The 23,370-nt window shown below is 33.2% G+C and overlaps 2 protein-coding genes across 7 annotated transcripts in view; both read right to left on the bottom strand.

Annotated features, from left to right (window-relative positions):
* Positions 1 to 2,360, bottom strand: part of LOC143225350 (E3 ubiquitin-protein ligase RNF185-like) — an 83,978-nt gene extending 81,618 nt beyond the window's left edge. The window contains exons 1-2 of one of the 2 annotated variants that reach the window (XM_076454604.1): positions 2,088 to 2,336; positions 54 to 182 (exon numbers count right to left, since the gene is read on the bottom strand). The gene's annotated coding sequence lies outside the window, so the exon portion shown is untranslated. Of the gene's footprint in view, positions 1 to 53; positions 183 to 2,087 lie in introns of both variants that reach the window. The other variant, XM_076454593.1, reaches the window with a different exon arrangement.
* Positions 2,361 to 12,177: 9,817 nt separating this feature from the next.
* The window catches only part of LOC143225330 (uncharacterized), a 31,840-nt gene continuing 20,647 nt past the window's right edge, over positions 12,178 to 23,370 (bottom strand). For 4 of the 5 annotated variants that reach the window (XR_013013795.1, XR_013013799.1, XM_076454531.1 and 1 more), the window contains one exon: positions 12,178 to 13,490. The gene's annotated coding sequence lies outside the window, so the exon portion shown is untranslated. Of the gene's footprint in view, positions 13,491 to 19,825; positions 22,953 to 23,370 lie in introns of all 5 variants that reach the window. The other variant, XR_013013796.1, reaches the window with a different exon arrangement.

Below are 23,370 nucleotides of genomic sequence, written 5' to 3'. Positions count from 1 at the left end.
CCCTCAAACAAATCATGTTATTCTGGAGGTCATAAGATACGAAATCAACATGCCTGTCTTAACTCATCCACGCAAGACAATCCTTCCATACCTACTCCACTGATTTCAGTTGCCCTCTTTTAAACCCCTTCCAATAAGTCGATGTTTAGTTAGTCAGAGTTCAAAGGTTGTTAAATCCTAGTCTGTAATCAAAAAAATTCTAAGAGAGTACTTATGCAAATTTCACATTACTATAGCTAGGTAACATGTATTTAAAAAGTGAAGATTATATCTTACAAATTTTTCTTTGAAAATGTTATGTTTAATCTATACAAGGAAAACACAGTGGGTTTGTTGTACTTAGACTATCAAAAAGCTTCTGATAAAGTGCCACATAAGGAAGATTAACTAGAGTACATAAGATATAGAAATCTTAAGCACAACCAATTGGGACTACTTTACTTTTCTAATAAAGTGTTTATCTTATGCCATAGTTTACCCTTAGTGTTTAAGAGCAGTTTTAATGTTTAGGGATTATGGCTGGATACAAGACTGTTCTATTAAGTAATTTGAAATAGAGTATTTAGAAGAAATAGCAGAAACTGGAATAAGCCATTTAGCCAAACTGACAATCTTTTTTGTTTTTTGTTTTTTTGCTATTTTGGGTATTAGCATGGGAAATTTTAATGGCCTTTGTCAGCAGTTAGCTTTGGTTTAACATTATGATAATGATTTGAAAGCATACAAGAGATAATGAAAGTTCTTGGCATAAACATGTGTATGTTTTCTTATAGCAAAGCCACATCGGGCTATCTGCTGAGCCCACCGAGGGGAATTGAACCCCTAATTTTAGCATTGTAAATCCGAAGACTTACAGCTTCACTAGCGGGGGGCCGGCATAAACATAGGAGATGTTTTTCATACTAACAAATAATTTTGTAAAAAAAACAAACAAAAAAACATTTGTACAAAAAAAGAAACATCCCACACTGGATATTAATTAACTCATTAACTGTTTTAATTAATTAAGCTTAAGCATGATCTAATATAGTATTGTTACTATTTAATACTAAAGTTACTACTATCAAGAATGATATTCTCAAAACAAAAGTAGAGATATTCAGATGAATGAAGTGAACCTGTTTTTGAAAAATTACCTGTAAACCTAAAAAAATGATAAAGCAACTCAAAAAAGTTCCAATACTTAATACCAGTGAGTATTAGCAGAATTTCACTGCTGACTACTACTATTATTATTAGTATTATGTTATTACAAGTTACAACTTTTACAGTAAGAAATATTCTGTTTATAAAACAGGTACAATGATCAAAACATCATACCATTACTGGCTCTAAAAATAAATCTTCTTAACTTGGTTACTGAAAAAGCTGTAGCTTGTACTAAAATCATGGTTAATTGTTTGTTTTGGAATTTTGCACAAAGCTATAGGAGTGCTATCTGTCCCTAATTTTGCAGTGTAAGACTAGAGGGAAAGCAGCTAGTTATCACCCCCCACACTGCCAACTCTTGGGCTACTCTTACCACTGAATAGTAGGATTGACTGTCACATTACAATGCCCCCACAGTTAAAAGGGTGAGCATACTTGGTGCAAAGGGGATTCAAACCCACGACCCTCAAATTACAAATTGAATGCCTAAACCCACCTGGCCATCATAAATTTTAAAGTAAAACTGTTAGTCTTTATCACCATATAGTTATTGTATTACAAGTTACTTGATCAAGTAAATACACTACTACAGTTTATTTAAGTTCTGCTAATATTTACATGTGTATCTAGGTTATACCTTTCATCCCTTCGCAAATTTCGTCTCACTGAATTGAAATATACATTATAATTGTAAAATATAAGGATATTTCCTATCACATGTCTGGTCCCACTCCCTGTACTCCATTAAACTGCTTTCGTGACCACATAGACATGCTATTAATTTGTAAAAAACTGCAATATGTCGTTAAATTTAACATTACTCACATTATATGATAAAAGTTATAAGTTACAGTGTAGTATAATAGGCTATAGCTTTACTAACATGTACTATAAATCATATACTATTACTAATACTGTTAATGTTATCGAATACTTACTTTTCATCATTAATTTTTAAATAAGATAAGGGCTATCAGACGAATTTCGTTCGCTAGCAATGAACCCTTACTACACAATATAAAAAATTAAGTAATCTTTATATAACAAAAGTAGTTACGCTAATTGAAAACACTTAAATTATAACACCCAAGATTCTTAATACTACCAATACTACTGCTACATTTATTCACGTAACGTGAAGTTAAAAACCATTCGTCGGACATTTGAATATTATGAGTAACAAAAAGTCTTCCTAATAGGTTTGCTTGCCATATTTTGAAATTTGTCAAATTCTTTTTTATTATTATTTGTGTGAAATTTAAATATTTTTAAAGAGAATTTTGTAAGTAAAAAACAAGTAGATTAATACATAATACTTGCTTAATAAACTAAAAATTATACGTTTCATTTATTCCTTATGTAATTTAAATTCATGTTTCTTATATATCACTTTTATCCAGGGTTGCATATATATATATATAAATTCATATATTGTACAAAAATAGAGGAAAACGTTAAAAATACCCACAACAACCTATGTTATAAAATATTAAGGAACAAATGCTTTCTCTACAGAAAAATAATGTAATCCTAAGAACAAAATAAGTAATTTTAAGGACTTATGCATGAAATTAAAGAAGAATGTACAACAATAAGCCAACCACATAATATCTTATATAATCGACGCCGACGAAACCTTTTATTCAATACAAGTATTTACTGTCAACTCTAGGATACTCTAATTGAATAATGAGGTTTGACCACCATTCTGGTGACTTGATCGCAGTAAATTACGTGATTCTTTTTGTGAGTCAGAATTAATATTGTTAACCTGAAGATGGCCTAGGAAGATGAAACGTTGTTCTCTACTTTATTAGTAACTGTTAATACCAACACCAGTCGTCCTGAGATATATTCCTAAATAACGTTTTAAGACCATTCACACTGATATAAAAGACAAACAGGAGTCAACCTATAACTTTTGAACAAGAGAGATATAGGATCATCACAATACTCCATTTTTACTGTCAAAAGTACCTATGAAAGAGTGTCTTATTTTCTTGATCTAACCATATATAGCTCATATTATGATTATCAGATAGGACATAAATTACCTTATTATGCTGGAAGTCGATGGCAATCGTGACATGGAGTAGGGGATGTATTGAATAATTAATTTCATTCAACTATCCCATTTCAGAAACAAAGAGCCTTAGCGATAAAAGATTAATGTGTTTACTCTTGCATAAATGTGACATTAGATGTCATAAAACAAAAATATTTTATTGAAGTTTGAAAACAAGAAATAGAAGGAAATCAGAATCAAGCTCTCACCTGATCTGTTGCGACATTAATCATTTTTACCTTCTTCTTAGTTTATAGAAGGGTAAGTAAATATATACCTTTTTTAAATGCCAGAATATTTGTAATGCTAGATAGTCTTTTGCATATTTCAATATCGATATCCAGAATAGTTAGGCCATGAACACATAGTTAGATAGGAGTTTACTGATAGTAACTTAACTTTAACACTTTATATAAAAATCTTTGCTTGTCTTTCGTATCCAATTTCAAATTCTTCTCTGCAAGGCTATAACTTGGTGAAGTTTTCAACCAACAATATAGTGCAAATACAGTATCATGATAGGAACACACGAAGTATGATATGATTATCTGTTGTTAGAATGGACAACCATTACTCTCTACATTGATACATGGTATCTTATCAAAGTACTCAGAAACCTTGATTTTTCAATGCCATTAGTATATATTTGGTACATCTCTGGTTGATATCAATTAAAATGAAAAAAAAAAATTATAATAATGGTATTCACAATATTCTTACTCTGGGTTATGAAGGATCGTCACTGTTCATTCATCTTGTCATCAATCATTAGAAAGGCAAATGTATTTTAGAATAAGGTGGCTTGAACAGATACAACCAAGATTGGATTCATGATTTGAGAGGTAGTTCCTTTACCATGGACACTTATGCTACATTGAATATTTCAGTTTCTGCTATAACATTCTTTATTTAGGTATTCTGTAATTTAAAACAAAATCAAGAAACTAAATACATTATTTTTCTTACTCTAATTATCACATTTACCTGCACTACATACACAATTTTTATCATAGTCATTCGTCCTCGTGATTTTCGGTTCACCATTGTGGCTGTAGTTCAGTTCCTGACATCAAATTTCATGTCAGTTTTTCAAATGTTTGACTTGTTCACATGATTCTCTATTAAGCACTTTTAAGTACCTAGTGTTCATTGGCTTATTACTGTTTTATTGCTTTTCTTCTTATTTCAAGTAGTTTCAATTTCTACCATTTCCTTCTTTCTTTCTTATTTCTTAAAAATGATCTAACCACCAATTATTCTAAACCTTATTACATTTTGCCAAATAATTTTGATTAAGTGATGCATTTTATAATTACCCATCCCTCAGCTGGATATTTACTTTAGAGAATTTTACCATTTAACTACTTGATTCAGCTACTTCCTAGTTTACCGTTGTCTTTCTAGATTATTTAATTCGACTATTTTATTTGCCTCAGAGTATGTAAGGTTTCTATTATATGCTTCAGTATTCTCTCTTTTTTAAACTATCGCTACGTCAAAAAGTTTTAACAAATTGAGAACTAATAGCTTTTCAAGTGATTGACATAACAGTATATTTACTAAAACAATTATTAAGCATAGTGTTTGTTAACAGCAACAAAACTGTCAGTTTTTATATGTTAACTTCCTCTTCCTTAGAAAATTTTCGTAATTTGTCTCAATGTTAGTTTCTAATTCCTTAAATAATCTTACCTCCTCATTTGTTATTAAGTCTTATGAATAGGACACTTTTATTTCCCCTCCGCTTGTACAGAGATAATTCTATGGATTTACAACGCTAAAATCATGGGTTCGATTCACCTCATTGGGCTCAGCAGATAGTTCGATGTGGATTTACTAAAAGAAAACACACACACACGTACTTTTATATATTTATTTCAACAACTGTGTATCTAAGTTTTACCTCTAAACCTTGAGGACAAACTTATCCCTTGCTGTATATGGAACAATTTTTCATTAGTTTCAAATAACCATTATCTTTCAGACTTACTATATGTACCTGTTTAATAAATTAATGTACATCTGGCTTAGTTCATACAATTGACAATATTAGCACATTCTTGATGTGAAACAATCGTGTTCTCAATTAGAATAAGATCTTGGAATAATAATTATCCTCTTGAATAATATTACATACGTGTATTATAGAACTAGTACTGAGTATATTTCATACCTTAATTGCTCCCTCTAAACATAAAGGCCTTATCATCTTCTGCCATCTTTGGGCAAGTGTGATGATTGTTTTAAGTGACTGTGCAGGAATTCTTGCTTTTTACTGTTAGTATTAGCAAATTATTTAGTAGTAGGATCTCGATTAATGATTACTGCTCCATTAATAACAGAGCTTTTTAGTTTCTTTCTTTTTTCTACGATTTATAATAAAACAATAAATATTGTAATAACGAGTGCATCGATTTTCCAGATCAAAGTCAATGTCTTCGTTCTCTTCCTTTATACGGGCTTTCGATACAACAGTTATATTTCTATGCATGAATAGTATACTGCTAAATTCCAAACATCCCAGAAAGATGATTAATATTTAAACATTTGCAGTGTTTATTGGATCGCTTTTGAACCATATACTTTAATAAACATTTTCACAGATTCAAAATATAATCTTATTACTCTGGAGAATTTTCATTGGAAATGCTGTAGGATGTTTTTGTTTGTTTGTATTTAAGCACAAAGCTACAAAAAGGACTATCTGTGCTCCGTCCACCACTGATATCGAAAGCCAGTCTCTAGCAGCATACGTCTGCAGGCATACCGCTGTGTCACTGGGGGAGCTGTAAAATGCATAAGCTGATAAATTCCACATCGTGTTCTCGGAGAAGAGGTCAAGTTCACTTACTTCTGTGCCCATGCTTTGTTGCTCTCTAGAGTGTTGTATTATGGTAACACGTAAATAGTCTAATGACAAGAGTGGTGATTTGTTACTTTACTTTCATTGGACTCTAACTTCAATTGTTGGCAATAAAATAAATGCAGAAAATAAATATGAAATGTTTAACAGTTCAAACTCTGAAGGAAACAAATTTGAAACTTTCTGACCAATAATAAAGAAAAAAGGACATTTTTATTTATTTCAATCCAAAATAGGAACACTATCTTTAGTATAATTTAATTCAGCTAAAAATTGAAGTAAATTTTGATTCGGTGTAAAGCAGAGAATGATCTTTCTGCAAAACAGGATGTTGCTGAAACAGTGTTGAATATTTGCGCCAACTGAAAAGAAGTTGGAAAGAGTTGAGGGATGCCGTTCCCATAAATCCATTTTGACAAATTATATCCAGAAGACAAATGGGAAATTTGTTTTCTTGATCGAGAAGACCAACCACAATCTTTCTTTCTGAAGATAATCGATTCTCATTCAGCCCGTATAAGTCACAAAGCAATGATACCTCATCTGTAGCACGCTCTTTTTCCGATTGCATTATGACGGAAGAGAGACCAAAAAGAATATTTTGATCATTTTAATCGAAACTAGTTTGAATTTGCTCTTTAAAAGCTTGAGCAGTGAGAAAGAAAATGGCGTGTCTTGCATAAGAGGTTGGATTATCAAAATCTGCAGTAACAGATGCAAATCCAGCTTCTAAGGCATGTTCTGTCAGTATTAGGTAGTGAGGAATGGTCAATTCTTTGAAACTGATATCTTGTTCTTCCTTAATTATTTTTCTTATGTCTTTCATCAAATTAGTTGCTTCGTTTCAAAGCTTCGAAAAATTTCGTTTGTCTATAGTGATTTAAGGTTATTGATTGTCGCATCAGCAGATTTGCTCCCCCAAAAGACATCCATATTTTACTGATTGAAGGTAAGTTGACAAAGATGAAATTTCACTTAAAGTTTTTTCCAAGACTAGTCACAGATTGAAAGTAAAAGGCCTTTACCAGTGGCCGAAGTCCTGGGATCGTTTGAAAGAATTTTAATAAGGGCGAGAACTATAGGGTATGTCTTAAGACCCATCGGATCACACTCTGAGACTGAAGTATAATGGCTTTCTCTCCGCAATTTTTTTGAATATCCTGAAAAATTTGGTGACGCTTGGAACTTTTCTCGTCAAAAGAATAAATTGATTGTATTGTGCCTAGAGTGTTTCTCAGTGATTGAGTTTTCTTTAGGGTATTTTTGAACAGCAAGATTAAGCAAGAGACCAAAACAATGGACATAAATTAATTTTGGGGTTTAGTCTTGATTATATTTTGAAGCCCGGCGTATTCACTTTTCATGTTACTAGCGCCTTCGTATCCTTGGTCAACTATCACTAAATTTTCTGAAATCAATTCAAAAAGGGATTAAACTTTCATTGATTTCGTCAACAAGAAGTTTAAGAACTTTTCTTTAAAGATACCTTCTGAAACATAACGGAGGCAGAGAGAAAGTTGGTCGTCGAGACTGACATCTATAGTTTCATTTGCGATGACGGAATAAAAACCATTGGATTTTACTTCATTGGTTATTAATTTTCTCACGTTTATCGCAACCAGATTCAAAATTTCATTTTGAATATCCCAATTCAGCCATTGTTTATGTAGGCCAACAAGCTTTGTGAACTTTTCCTTAAACTAAGGAAGATTCTTACTCTACAGGTGCAAAAGTTCAAGAAAATTCCCTTAAGTTACATCAGGAGAATCACCCGCATAAAGATGATTTCATGGTCACCCCTAATGGCAATGTTTTGCTTAGCAAGAAAAATGAATGTTTCTATCATTTGTGAAAGATAAAGCCGATTTAGTTATATTTCATTTTCACTTTGTTTTTTGGCTTGAACTAGTACAGAGCTCTGACGAATTTTTGTTGCTTTTGAATGAATCCATGCTGTCATTGAATTTTGATGGCTTACACTTTTAGCGTGTTTTTGAAGTTTTTCTGGTTTGACCATTTAACAAATGTAAATCTCTTATAAGATTTTGGAGCAAACTTCTCACAAGAGTAACAAGTCGCAGAATCAAAATTTTGATGATACGATATCCAAAATAATTCTTTAATCACTTAGCTTGAAATGATCAGCGAATTCTTTAGATAATCAGAGATTGGAATTCTGAAAGTTGTGGTTGATGTGAATCCGTATATTTTAAACCACTAATTTTTTCTGCCGAATGCTTTTTCCGAAGAGTTTCATTTAGATCATCTTCTAAATCGTCACTGGACGAATCAGAATTTACTATAATAGATTCCACCTCTTCCAGAAAAGTTTCTTCCTGAAAATCGTGTGCCTCTTTTGAAACAGTGCTTTTGACTTTTGTCAAAACTGGGTCAGTCTAACTAATTTCTTGAGAGTTTGAATCAATCTCTACTTCTACTGACCGTTCATTAGTTTTGATTTCCATCGCGAGTGATGATGTAGATGGTGCAGAACAAAAAATACATATCTTCTTTTGTGGTTTTGATACGATTTCAAAGAACTTTGGACCTCTACCGGTCTTCAACATATGACTATGAAAGTTTTGAATATGTCTGTTTTTATAGCCATTGTCGCTATACATTCTTGCATGTATTTTTTCCAGCATCTTTGTACTTATTGCGAAAAAGACCTAGAACAGAAAAAGTAAAAAACTGATTAGTCCAAAAATGTGGGGAAAATCAATGAAATGAATAATATAATATTTAAAAATATTTATTCCATATATTGATTATTCAACTGAAATGCGTGCGCTCGCGCTCCGACGGTAAAAAATGAGTGTATAAAAAAACAAAAGCCAAATCTTAATACTCTTACGGTGATCTCTCGATCCATACTTCTTCCCTATTTTTTTCATATATTTTTGCTTTTTTTTCGTTTTTCTTTAATTTTTTTCTTTTTCTTCCCCTTCTTTTTCTTTTCCTTTTCAATCTCTCCCGAGAACCCATGAAATACGGGCATGCCTGCTACAGTATATCTTTGTTTACTATTTTTTTGCGTTTCTTAGTATGCCATATACTAGTTTCTGAGCTGTTTGTTTGTTTTTTGAATTTATTTTGTTTTTCGCCATGCTGTATGAGGGCTGTCTACGCTCACTGTCCCAAATTTAACATTGTAAAATTAGAGGAGTTGGTTTGTTTTGAATTTCGCGCAAAACTACACGAGGGCTATCTGCGCTAGCCGTCCCTAATTTAGCAGTGTAAGACTAGAAGGAAGGTAGCTAGTCATCACTACCCACCGCCAACTCTTGGGCTTCACGTCCCATTATAATGACCCAGGGCTGAAAGGGTGAGCATGTTTGATGAATTCGAACCCGCGACCCTCAGATTACGAGTCGAGTGCCTTAACTAAAATATGAAGAATAGTTTAGCAAATGCACTAATCTATCAACCTTGGAATGGAATTTTATAATGTTAATTTTTTTTTCTTATTTATCCACTTATTTATATGAGTGAATTTTAAACCGCTATAATATTTTTCAACTACACACTAGGAAAACCCTGAGGTTTACATCAATGTGTATTCATAACATCACTTTAATGTGACAAGATTTTTTTTTTTCAAAAGAAGTATATCCAATAAAACATTAGTCTTAAGAACAATATTGGTTGATCTGACTTCCTCATTTACATTGGCTGTTAAAAGTTAAACTTTAGGTACTTATTTTACGTCGCTTTACAATCAAAGTAGACCTTTTTGCAACAAAAATTTGATCTTTATTATATCTTTCAAACTTGAGTCAACATTTAGTTACCTCTATATCTTTTGCACACATGCAGATGATCTTTTATTAGCTGTTTGCATCTATTATTTTCGATTATAAGTCGAACTTTTGTTACTTACTTGTGCCTTTTTATTACATAAGTTCCCATTTTGAAACTTGTTTTCATCCTTATTCAACAAAGGTTCATATCCTGTTCTTTAAAATTCCAGTAATGTTTAAATGGTTGTTTTTTTTTACTTTTTCAGTGTTGAATAAGTTGCACTTTGGGTAAATAAACAAAAGTTGGTCATTTTGATTAATCTGACGTACCGAAATGTGTTCTTTTAGATCTTCTATATTTTTGCAAAACGTTATATGAAAGTTGACGAAAGATACATAAAAGATGACATAACCTTTTAGTTTTATATATAGTGTTATATATATTAATTATCATTATGGCCAGGTGGATTAAGGTGTTCGACTCGTAATCTGAGGGTCGTGGGTTCGATTCCCTGACGCACCAAATATGCTCGCTTTTTCAGCCGTGGGGGCGTTATAATGTGATGGTGAATCCTACTATTCGTTTGTAAAACTGTATCCCAAGAGTTGGCGGTGGATGGTGATGCCTAGCTGCTTTCCCTCTAGTCTTACACTGCTAAATTAGGGACAGCTAGCGCAGATAACTCTTGTGTAGCTTCGCGCGAAATTCAAACCAGTTGTCATTGCTCTTAACAATTAATTACAAATAGTCCTACGGCCCGGCATGGCCAAGCGTGTTAAGACGTGCGACTCGTAATCTGAGGGTCGCGGGTTCGCATCCCCGTCGCGCCAAACATACTCGCCCTTTCAGCCGTAGGGGCGTTATAATGTGATGGTCAATCCCATTATTCGTTGGTAAAAGAGTAGCCCAAGAGTTGGCGGTGGGTGGTGATGACTAGCTGCCTTCTCTCTAGTCTTCCACTACTAAATGAGGGACGGCTGGCACAGAGAGTCCTCGAGTAGCTTTGTGCGAAATCCAAAAAACAAACGTATTTGAATTGTTATCTCCATAACGTATTCTCTTCTTACTAGTTATTACAATCGAACATATGTTTATCTGTGTCAGTATACAGAATATTGGTAGTTAGTTTTAAAAAATCTATAACCTGCCACGAACTTATCGTAATATCAGAAATTTCATAACATGTTTAGGAATAATAAAGAGAAGAGAAATATTACAACTTTCCAACGACGTGGAGAAATCATGTTCGATGCCTCGCACTAAAATGAAAAAAACAACAACATTGATTTTGCTTTGACTAATGAGATACACTTTAATTATTTTATAATTTAATTGTTAAGGAAATACGAATAAGACGACGATGTTAAAAGAAGTGATGATTAGTAAATTTATGACTAGACATTTAGTGCTTCATTAACGTCCCGGACAAACTTTAGAGTAAATCTGTTAAATAATCAACTTTCGACACGATTAGAGTGCTGCAAGAAATTTTTTTTTAAATTCTGAATACAGTAGTGTATCTTATCACTTCTATATAGAAATCGATGTTTCTACTTTACATTCACGCAGGAAAAATATTCTTCGGTGTACATGCTTTCAACTATAAATTCTTTAGTTGTAACTATACGGTTATCAACATACATTTGTTTATGAAGTTAATTGTGGTGAACTTTCTTACATTTCTGATGGTTTAATGACATACATAATTAATTCTGGCAACTGGTTTGTTTCCCAGTATTAATTTTTCTCTGTTAGAAAGTTTGTTTGTTTTTTTTAATTTCGCGCAAAGCTACACAAGGGCTATCTGTTAAAAAGTAATACATCGTTGGAGTTGGTTACTTAAGTCCCCATCTATGATAATTCAACAACATTATCACTTATTCCAGTTTTAATTTTTATTTATGACGTTTTATTTCCACTCTTTAAACATATGTATATTATAATTATATCGATATTTTAAGTTTTTTATTACAATTTAAACTGAAACTCTAGGGCAGAAAATAAACATGACATTAAAAAATTTCTCTTACAGCTTTGTACTGATTGTTTTGGACCATGGATTGGTTCTGTGTTAGAATATGAATTGTGGGTGATGAAGTACTGGGTTCGAATTAATATATTACAAAATATTTCCTCTCAGTTTATAATTAAACTCTGTGCGCATTCTAAGAGAGTCATTTCCTTAGCATGGATAGCATGGTGCAGTTGATTGGCTACATTCCCTCTGCTCAGTTGTCAAAACAACTTGTCGTTAACACAGATAACCATTATTCGAAAATATTTCATCACGTGTGCGTTACGTGGTAAAATTCCTTTATTCTGCTATAAATATATTAGTATTGTGCAAATGAAACAAACATAAGACAAATTCTTGGTTTTATTAGACAACAAAGATGTTATATTTAACACATATAGCTGTTTTAAAGATGCGCTGTAATAACACCACGTGATTTTTATCACCAATACAACCATATTATCATTTGGCTTTAACAACATTCTCACAACAAAGATGCAACTTTTTGGAAACAAGATACAATTAATGTTATAAAGTAAACTAGTGGATGATTTTTTTCAGATTTCGTGTAATTCATAATATCATGTAAGACGTGTACTTTTCGAAATCGAATATACTGTATTTGAAATTTGCTCTTCTAATAATTGAAACCAAAACTTATGCTGAAAGGGTTTAACGTGTCCTTTGGTATCTTGAGGTTGTTTATAACAAATATATTTCCAGAATATTCTGCATTATTTTTTTAAAGAACGTAATCTCTATTGTTGTGACACTTGGCCACTTTCAAGGAAGGTTTGGACCCAACTAAATTTCATGTGTTAAATAACAACAACGTTTTAAAAAAACTAAATAGCCAACCATACATAGTAAAAGTAATTGTAATAAACTTCTCATATATATATGTATATATATATTTAGAGTTTAAAGGATGTAATATTTACTTTTAATCAAAATAACTAATTGTGTCTACTTGCTACGTTCTAGAGATAACACGAGCTAAACAAAAAGTGGTAAGATCTAGCATAATTTTAATACTTATTATAGCTCAGTAAAATATTATTAGCAAGTTACCTGGCCAAGTAAGAATCAGTGTACATAATCAGAAGAAATTTTAATACGAACCCTCTTTTTAACATTACTTAACAACGCACAACAGAAAAATCGATTAAGTGAAACGTTGTTGGATAAATAAGCGAGATGAATAACACTTTTAAGTTCCTTTTGAATTTTCAAAAATCATGCAATAGAAAAACAATAATAAATGCCTTTAAAGTAAACCAATAGTGTTGAAGCTATAGATTAATTTTATTTAAGCAACAAGGAGAATTTATTTACGACACACATTCACAGATGTACGAGATGCTTCTATTAGAACTTGAATCAATATAATACGTTTCATTTTCATGGAATGTGTTTCAATGTATAACTAAATCAGCAAAATTCAGACTGTCTCTGAATGAACATTCCTCTTACATACGTTAAACGACTTTGCAATAATGGAATCATATAAATTGATTGGTAACCAATATTTTGAGAATTATATTGTATGTATATGAGCAGAATAAGATCAAAGTTCTGAGAAAGACTTCACTCCGTTGTTGACGGTGAACGGTAGGAAATCCACAGATATCAGGCTCTGCAGCTGGTTTGCTGGTTTCCTGTCAAACGGTAAAGGGAATTATAAAATACGTGAATTATAAATTGTCATACATATACGAATGAACACAATCTTAAGAACCTTATTCTAATATAGAATATTTGAGCATATTTTACCAAAACGGGTTAATAATAAAATTATATAGTAGTTATATATTATATATTTATTTATATTCATTTGTACTTTAATTTCCTATTTTGTAAGCGTTTTAATATGATACAAGAATAACAGACGTTTTAGAGTTACATCTTGCGGTCGTTTTGTGAACAAAATAATCTGACACTTAATTGTTTACAAGAAAATGGTGGAATTGTTTCAAAAATGTAAACATTTGAATCAATGAAAAATAAAGATAAATTGTGTGTAAATATACTGATATAAAACTACTCTCTCCATTTTTTAACTAAGTGGTTTGTAAATAATTTGTATAGCAGCATCATAATTAAAAATCACGACCGATTTCTCAATCCGTAATGCTTAATCCTATATTAAGATGTAATCGGACCGTATTCTTCCATTACGCAGAATAATGTAATGTTTTTCTGCCGGTGCTTGTGTTAACTGTAATTGTAGTGTATTAAAAATTGGCTTTATTATGTACATTTGTATTTGTGTTTGTTCGTTTTTGAATTTCGCACAAAGTTACAAGAGGGCTATCTGCGCTAGCCGTCCCTAATTTAGCAGTGTAAGACTAGAGGGAAGGCAGCTAGTCATCGCCACACACCGCCAACTCTTGGGTTACTCTTTTACCAACGAATAATGGGATTGATTGAATATTATAACGCCCTCACGGCTGAAAGGGCGAGCATGTTTGGTGCGATGAGGATTCGAACGGGCCTTTCAGACAATTATTTTAAACTGAAGGAAACGCTCACTTTCTCATTTGATTGGCCGTTGAGTTGCATATGAACAATTTGAAAAAACAAAAACAAATTGACATTTACTGCCTTAAGCAAGGTACAGCTCAACAACTTTAGTACAACTCACTGTGGGCTATAGTTAAAGAGCAGGGTGTTTATAGATTACCTTATATTAATTTCATTCGCTGTGCGTTTAAAGTGCATTTCCTAACAAATTTAAAATGACCAACCACATAGCTAATTATGCGATCTGAAAACGTATGTCCAACTGTGAGAATATTACCACAATCAGATTTGTCCTCCAAACAACTCAACTAATTTAAAATAGTATTGCTAGTGTGATCGCGAAATGTAGTTACAACTATAAACTTTAACATTCTACGACAAAATAATGCTATTTGACTTTGAAAAACAAAATGCACTTAAAAATCTCATTAACTTTGATATCTACAAGCATCCTGAGAAATTATACACAAAAAAATATAAATAATAAGAATCTCATCATCACATTTAACATTTTTATAGAAGTACTACACAGGGGGACCCAGAAGTACGGACCCTATAAGAAAAGATATACAATGTATTACTAATTTATTTATTGTTCAAGCATGTGTTAAAGCATTTGTGAAAAAAAACAACAAAAACATCGACTGAATCGTTTACTACGACGAAAAGTCGACCAAGAATGATATACACCTTAAATAATAAATACACAAAGAATACAAATATTCATGGTCGACTTCTGAAAATACGAAGTAATATATGTTTGTGTGTGTGTCAAAGAACAAGCCGATGTGACCTCTGTGACGTGAGCATTTCAAAGTTTGTAGCTCATTGACTCAGGAAGCAAGGTTATGGGTTAAACAGACACAATTTTGACCCAGTACTGTTTAGGTACAATTTGTACTAATAACTAGAAAAAGAGCAGACATCCAGCGTCACTTGCCACCATAAACGCTTTGTCAAGCTTTTTGAAATGAATAGCAAAATTGACCTTCATGATTTATACCACACTTTCAGTTGCTCTGTTTATTCGAACTTAAGCACAAAGCTACACAATAGACAATTTGTGCTCTGCCCACCAGGGGGAATCGAAACCCGGTTTCTAGCGTTGTTAGGTCGCAGACATACCACTGTGTCTCTGATGAGGGAGTTGTAGTTAAAAACAAGAAGTGTATTTAACAGTAATGTGTCTAATCCTGATCTACATATCCTAAATGTCCAAGATAACATCCAAGCCACGCCCAAATCCACATCCAAAGATGACGATATTTATTATTTTATTTATGCTTCATATTTCATATATAATATAATCATAAAACAAATCTTACTAAACATTTATTAGACAAAGAATAAAAAGTTAAAACGCATATTTCAGTTTTAACATGCTTTCAAGTAGTAATAAATACAAATGTGTTTTTTACTATCCTTGATAAATTAAACCTCATTAATAGTCAGCAACAATTAAACTAAAAAACATTGCCATTCCAAATAAGTTCATCTTAAGAAGAGCTAAATAAATACGAACTACTTCATTAAGATGAAAGTTTGTTTTAAATTTCGCGCAAAACTACACGAAAGCTATCTCGTCCCTAATTTAGCAGTGTAAGACTAGATGGAAGGCAACTAGTCATCACTACTCACCGCCAACCTTTGGGGTACTCTTTTACTTACGAATAGTGGGATTGACCATAACATTTAACACCCCCACGGATCAAAGGATGAGTATGTTTGGACTGGGGTTCGAGAACTCGCGACCTTCAGATTACGAGTCAAGTGCCTTAACCACCTGGCCATGCCGGGCATGATAAAAATAACGTTCAAAGTACCTTTTAAAATAAAAATGAACAATAATAATAACAATGAATTATTTTTCCATTTCAGTTTATTAAATAAATTTGAATAAATAAAGATGTTTTGGTAAAAATTGAGCTCGCACTGTTTTTGTGAAATTTAGAATTTTTTTACCTATTAAGATAAAATACGTTTTTCAAAGTCAGAATAAACATAGTCTGTTACATCAATGTAAAATGATATTGTGGCATGTAGGCATGACATACATTTTGTACCATCTCATTTTAAAGCAAATTTTTTTTCAAAATTCTACGCAATTTTTGCATAACATGTAGTCAGTCCAGAAAACCGTTAAGTCGATGTTTTTCTAGTTGCACTTGTGTCTTTATAGTTTTTAAAAATAATAACCGCTTTTCTCCTGAAGATTACTTGGCTTAATGCATGGAAGTCAATGACAATAATGTCCTCTACTGGTGGAACAGATTGTATCTAGTGGTTAAAACCTCTCCACGTGGATATTACTAGTCATTATGGGCAAATTCGACTTTCCCATTAAGTCAGATAAATTAAATTTAAAGAGACTACATAAAATATGAAGTGAGTGATTTGGTTAAGGGGAAGATATCCGGAGAGAGAGAAAACTGTTAATCATATCACTAATTCAACATAATATGGCCATCCAGTCTCCTAATGGAATCAATTCAATCAGTCATCGGAATTTAAGTCTCTTTGGCGGCTTGGGAGGGTCAGGTTCTTAGCAGACATCTTCTTCCCTCCTGATCTGTTGTATTTTTGTGTTCTAAATTTAATTTTAAGCAAGCTGGTTTGGATATCTATTGGTTTCTATTGCAACTTTCCTTTTCAGAGCTATATCCATTTTATGTTGTCAGGTTATGCACCTTCCTTGACTTATATTTGCTATGTATTTGTGTGCTGTATTGTTTCTAGAAGTGCGAGTAAGTGTGTGATCTGTGTTAGTAATGGTGTTAGGTGTTCAATAGCTATTTTAATTATTAGTGTTATGCTGTCATCTTGATTTGACATGTTTCTGTACTGTGACAGGAATTTGTACATAATATTTTTGACTGCTTCTGTTATTTGGCTTATTGTTTGAGCAGTTTTAAGTTATGTGTTATTTTTGTTGTTGTTGTCGTGAGTATGAATGCGTGTTTTGACGGCTTGTGCGAATGTATGTTTGGTAAATCGTCGATATGAATTGGTGGTACCTTAAGGTATGGGTGTTGGTAACACATTCTTGGTGTTCTTTTTCCTGATTTTGTGTCTTTGTTATGCGTGTTTTAATGTTCTTGTATTTTTGGCATCCGTTGTAGTTTGGTGTGGTTGTGTGTTATCCCCTACAATCTACACAGCGTGGGAGAACTTTATATGCGGCTGCCATATGCTCGTTGCTTTGCCAATTGTAACAGTGAGTTATAACTACCACTGGCGTTCTTGTTGTTACTACAGTGTAATTATGATACCAGAGAATTATACCATTTGATACCACACTCAGAATATCTTGTGTTTCATGAACATGTATTTTAATTAGGTTTGTGAACACTTGTACTACTCTTTTACCAACGTATAATGGGATTGACCATCATATTATAACATCTCCACGGCCAAAAGGACGATCTGTTTAACGTGATGCGGGTGTTGTTATGTGGGTACCATCTTTCCAATCAGCAGCTCTAAAATAGTAACAGCTGTGACTAAATTTAAAATCTTGAGATGCAAGCGTTTAACCAATGTATCACACAAGTCTAAACCCATGGTGAAACAGACATCATGTTCTTTATTTAACTTTAACACATTTCTAATGCCAACTGTACATATTTCACTGAAGGAAATAGCCTGATGGCACAGATACCTAGAACTGATATGCGTGTTTTCTTATAGTAGAGCCATATCCGGCTATTTACTGTGTCCACCAAAGAGAATTGAGCCCCTGATGTTTAGTGCTATGAATCTGTAGACTTATTGCTATATCATCGGAGGACAAATTGATATGTGCATGTCTGTTAATAGCATGCAATTTGATTAATAAGTAAATCAATAACACATTGTGTTTTGTCCATATGGGTACAGACTTCTGGAACACCCTGTACCCGCGACTCGTAAGTTACAAGTTAAGCACCCAAACCACCTGGCTATGCCAGGTCTTTGATACAAGTATGTATACCATGTTTATGTCAATAGAAGGAACAAAAATTGTTTTCGTTTTATGTTACATATCGTGTCCAGCAACTTTATTTCTTAGTTTAAAACTCAGTTAGTAGATCAATTCATATTGTAACGGATTTACATTGTATGTTTAATTTAATACCTAACTTGTTTCAATATACTTTCCTTTTTGCATGTGATGTATATTCTTGACCGGGTTTTGCGCAAGACCCGCCTGTTCTTGAAATTCGTAGAAGATTCTTGAGAGCAAAAATCAACGATATTTGTTTTACGAAAACGTGCCAGAACATTGTTGAAACTTCGAAAAACTCGTGTGATTGCTGTATAAAACCGACGATCCAGAAGAAGAATATTATTAGTTAACTACATTCAGTGTACTATAAGCTTCAGAAGCTACAATTGTGATTAACGTTTATTAATCAGAAAACTACAAACTTTTATCAGGAACATTTATAGATTTTGAATATTACAAAATGTCCAAATTCAGTGAATTACTTCGAACGTTATTTTTACGAGGACATTAAATATCTTTCTGTAAGAAGTAAACTTGTAACCGATGTGAGGCCAACCAAACTAGCTGACTTGTGCGAGGTGTTACATTATTAAATTCAAAATTAATTTACTCGTTGTCGACCAGGATTTTTGATAAAATATTCACTTCTAAACCGGATATAAAAATCAGTATTGTTTGTAAGTTTGCAAAAATTTGTATATAAACCATCATTTGTAATAACTATTAGTAACAACCGTTATTATAAATTCATTTTTTTTATTTGTATATTAAAATGTATTTTTGTTAAAAAAGAAAATTGTGTGTATTAATCTTGTTGGCAAATATCACACATTTGATACATATTAACATTAACTTCTAAATTCAAATTCAAATATCCAGCTATTAAATAAAATATTAATATGTAACAAAATGTACTCTGTAGTTTTTCTTGTCGATCCTCCAATTATAAAGTTTGTTTTTGTTCTGTTTGGTTTTTTTGAATTTCGCTCAAAGTTACTCGAGAGCTATCTGCGCTAGCCGTCTCTCATTTAGCAGTGTAAGACGAGAGGGAAGGCAGCTAGTTATCACCACCTACCCCCAACTCTTGGGTTACTCTTTTACCAACGAATAGTGGGATTGACCGTAACGTTATAACGCCCCCATGGCTGAAAGGGCGAGCATGTTTGGTGCGACGTGACCCTCGGATTAGGAGTCGAACGCCTTAGCCCATCTGGCTATGCCGGGCCCCCAGTTATAAAGAGGGCCTACCTAACACTCTTTGTGGGATTAAGTTTTACCTTTAAATACAAGAGACTATGCAGTTATGAATAATGTTGGTGCTGCAACCATATCTTTTCATACCAAAGTGGGTCAAGTATAAAGATTCAAAACAGTAAATACTAAGACTGTTTGTAATTAATTGTTAAGAGCAATGATAATTAATATATATCACAATATATATACACATGTATATAAAACTAAAAGGTGTTGTCATCTTTTACGTACCTTTCGTCAAGGCCCGGCATGGTCAGGTAATTATGGCACTTGACTGACAATCTGAGTGTCGCTGGTTCAAATCTCCGTCACTCCAAATGTGCTCGCCCTTTCAGCCGTGTAGACGTTATAATGTGAAGGTCAATTCCACTATTCGTTGGTAAAAGAGTAGCCCAAGAAGTTAGCGTTTGGTGGTAATGACTAGCTGCCTTCCCTTTAGTCTTACACTGCTGACTTGGGACGACAAGTAGCTTTGCGCGAAATTAAAAACCAAACCATAGCAAAGTTCTTGTTTTTTTGTGTTTTTTTTTGCTTTTGCTAGCTTGTATGTTGCTCTTACTTTAACTCTTGTGTAAGAAGCTTAAACGAAAGCTTCTTAGTTAATGAACTGAAATTTCTGTAAGTAGTAGTACATATGACTTAAAAGGAGAGTTTTCTGCTAAAGAGACAGAGATTATTCTATTTGAGTGGTGCCGAGTTTAGAAGAAACCATCTCCTGCTTTACTTTTTGTTTGCTATTAAGCACAAAGATACATAACGTGTTATCTGTTACGTGCCATTCATGGATATTAAAAACCAATTGTTGGGCTTTATAATTTCTGACTTATTGCTGAACCTCTGTGTGACCAGTTTCTTGGACACAGACCTTTACCAATGCTGCAAAGGTTTCTAACACTGACTGATATCTCTGCAATCACCAACTTAGAAAGATCTATCGACCTCTGCTGTACCCAGAACATCTAAAATGGTTGGCTCTACTGAAGCACCTCGACCATATCAAACTGAAGTCAGCTGAGGGTTAATTAACCACATCCTGTAGTGCTCTAGTGCTAAAGCGCTGGGCAAAGCTATCCTTATCTGTTATGCTCTATATATTGAAGCAAATGTCATTGACGCCTCAACTCGGATGTTCAGGACGGTAGAAGCAAAGAATCTGCTTCCATTTTGGGATGTAGGAGGTGAATAGTGCCGCAATAGCTTCAGAAAAGTAATGAAGACCAAGTCAAGCGAATACTCTTATTATAAGTTAAACCTACCTAAAAGTTTTCGTGGAAATCAATTTGTTTGTTTGCTTTTGAATTTCGCGCAAAGCTATACGACAGCTATCTACGCTAGCCGTCCCTAATTTAGTAGTGCAAGACTAGATAGAAAGCAGCTAGTCATCATCACCTACCGCTAACATTTGGGCTACTCTTTTACCAACGAATAGTGGGATTGAACGTCACATTATAATGCCTTCATGGCTGAAACGGCAAGCATGTTTGGTGGAACGGCGATTTGAACCAGCGACCCTCAGATTGCGATTCGAGCGCCCTAACCACCTGACCATACAGAGCCGGAAATCAGTTTAACATTAGAGTATCACAATCTAACACATTAAAAACTGATATGAGAATAATGACTGAACTAAGAACTAATCTGTAACTAAAAGTATGATATTAATAATACACTCAATTTAAGCAAGATTTAATCACATTCATGTACATTAACAAAAAAATTGAACAAGCAGAAAAACAATGACTGGAATATTAACACTTTAAAATGGAATAGTATTTTTTTACGTAAATCCATTAACCTTATTTGTACCTATGCAAACCAAATCAGAGCTTTGTAATTTAAAATGCTCTAAGAAGTTCCTGTAACAAATATACACTGTATTGGTGAAATTTAATGCATATCCCACCACGTTAAAAATATCTACTGTCCATTATGTTACGTTTCGAATAACACGTTCACCATCATGCGAAAGACTAACAAAAACTAATTGCTTACAATCGTGAACTTATTTGTTTTATGAAGTATTCGCTAACAATTAGCGACATGTACATAAAACAATCCAATACGCATACGCTATGTTAGAGGTAAAACATCCGCTAATCATCAAATATTACAAATAAAAAACATTCACAACTCATTAGGCATGATTATAAAAACCAATACCACTCAGCTCCATTAAAAAATCCATTAATCCATCAGCTATGGTTAAAAAATCCAATTCCCATCCACTTCTTTAAAGTAAAAAAATATTTATTACCCCAAATAGCATACACTACTCATTAATACGTTTATAGCCACTACTCGCTACTAAGGGAAATACTACTGTTATGAATACTTTATAATTATTATGTAACACAATATTATTGTTTTACTTTATTCCCAATCAGCTACATATTTTAAACGTCCATAACTGTAAGGATATTTTCGGAACCTGATTTTACAGGTTCAGTATCTCTTCTGACATTCTTTAAAATTGTTTCGGACATTTATACTTATGAGTGCCCATAAAATGCATAAGCTTATCCATGTTTAACTACAAAATAGTTTTCTAAAACGTATTTGGAGGTGAGTGTCACCACACGGAGATTTACGCCAAGAGAATATTTACCTGATTAGTCTTTGTAACTAATTTTATCTTCTCACATATCCAGTTATCCTGGTGATTATATTTTTTAGGAACTATATTAAACACAATATATTTTAATTCTCGTGTATTCCAGCTCCACATTAAATTGAGTTTTCTTTCGCAAAGTTGTGGATCTACTATTCTTTGTTGGATATATAGGTCTTCATCGAAGAAATGGTAATTTTATACTAAAAATACAACAAAATACCAGAGCTTTAGAGAATTGCTCGTTTTTTGTTTACTCCAACCATCAAATACTATAATGAAACGAAAAACTTTCTCGATTAGAAGTCAGACGCCTTCTGATCAACATCTATTTCTGTGTTCTCATCGTGGTCTGGCATGGCCTAGCGCGTTAAGGCGTGTGCTTCGTAATCTGAGGGTCGCGGGTTCGCGCCCGAGTCGCACCAAACATGCTCGCCCTCCCAGCCGTGGGGGCGTTATAATATGACGGTCAATCCCACTTTTCGTTGGTAAAAGAGTAGCCCAAGAGTTGGCGGTGGGTGGTGATGACTAGCTGCATTCCCTCTAGTCTTACACTGCTAAATTAGGGACGGCTAGCACAGATAGCTCTCGAGTAGCTTTGTGCTTAGAAGTTTATTGCTAATCATGAAGTACTGTTAATGCTAAGTGCAATTATCACTCAGTGTTTAATAAATGTAGACAGTATAATTCCTTCACAAGGCATAATTTCGTGCCTCAAAGCTTGCATGCCCTGTTATGATGATGGAGAGACTGTAAGAAAAATAACAACATCAAAGATTCTTTCCATTATAACAGTGATTAAATTACTTTAAAACAGAAAACACTGTTGAATATGATCGTAACAAAACCGTTACGCTTCCCAGTGACTCAGCAGCGAGTCTTAAGGGTTATAACAATGAAAGTTGTATAGTTTGATATACATGGTAGACACAGCACAGAGAACACATTGTGCTGCCATGTGCTTAATGAGAAACAAAAACAAAACTCACATAAGGCAGCTGCAATACTGGCTTCATGGATAAAACAAATTACCAGAGTAAAGACTTTGAAAGTCTATGCTTAGTAGCAATAAGGCTAGATTAAATCTGTTTGGGTTCTTACATTTGTCAAGTCACCATTCTTGACTACACCAACACATTGCAATATGTTTGACTTCAGAGCAGAAGTT

Source organism: Tachypleus tridentatus, chromosome 1 (assembly GCF_004210375.1).
Source record: "Tachypleus tridentatus isolate NWPU-2018 chromosome 1, ASM421037v1, whole genome shotgun sequence".
Taxonomy (NCBI): Eukaryota; Metazoa; Arthropoda; class Merostomata; order Xiphosura; family Limulidae; genus Tachypleus; species Tachypleus tridentatus.
Note: the sequence above shows the minus strand (reverse complement) of the source record. Positions and strands in the feature narration are given on the sequence as shown.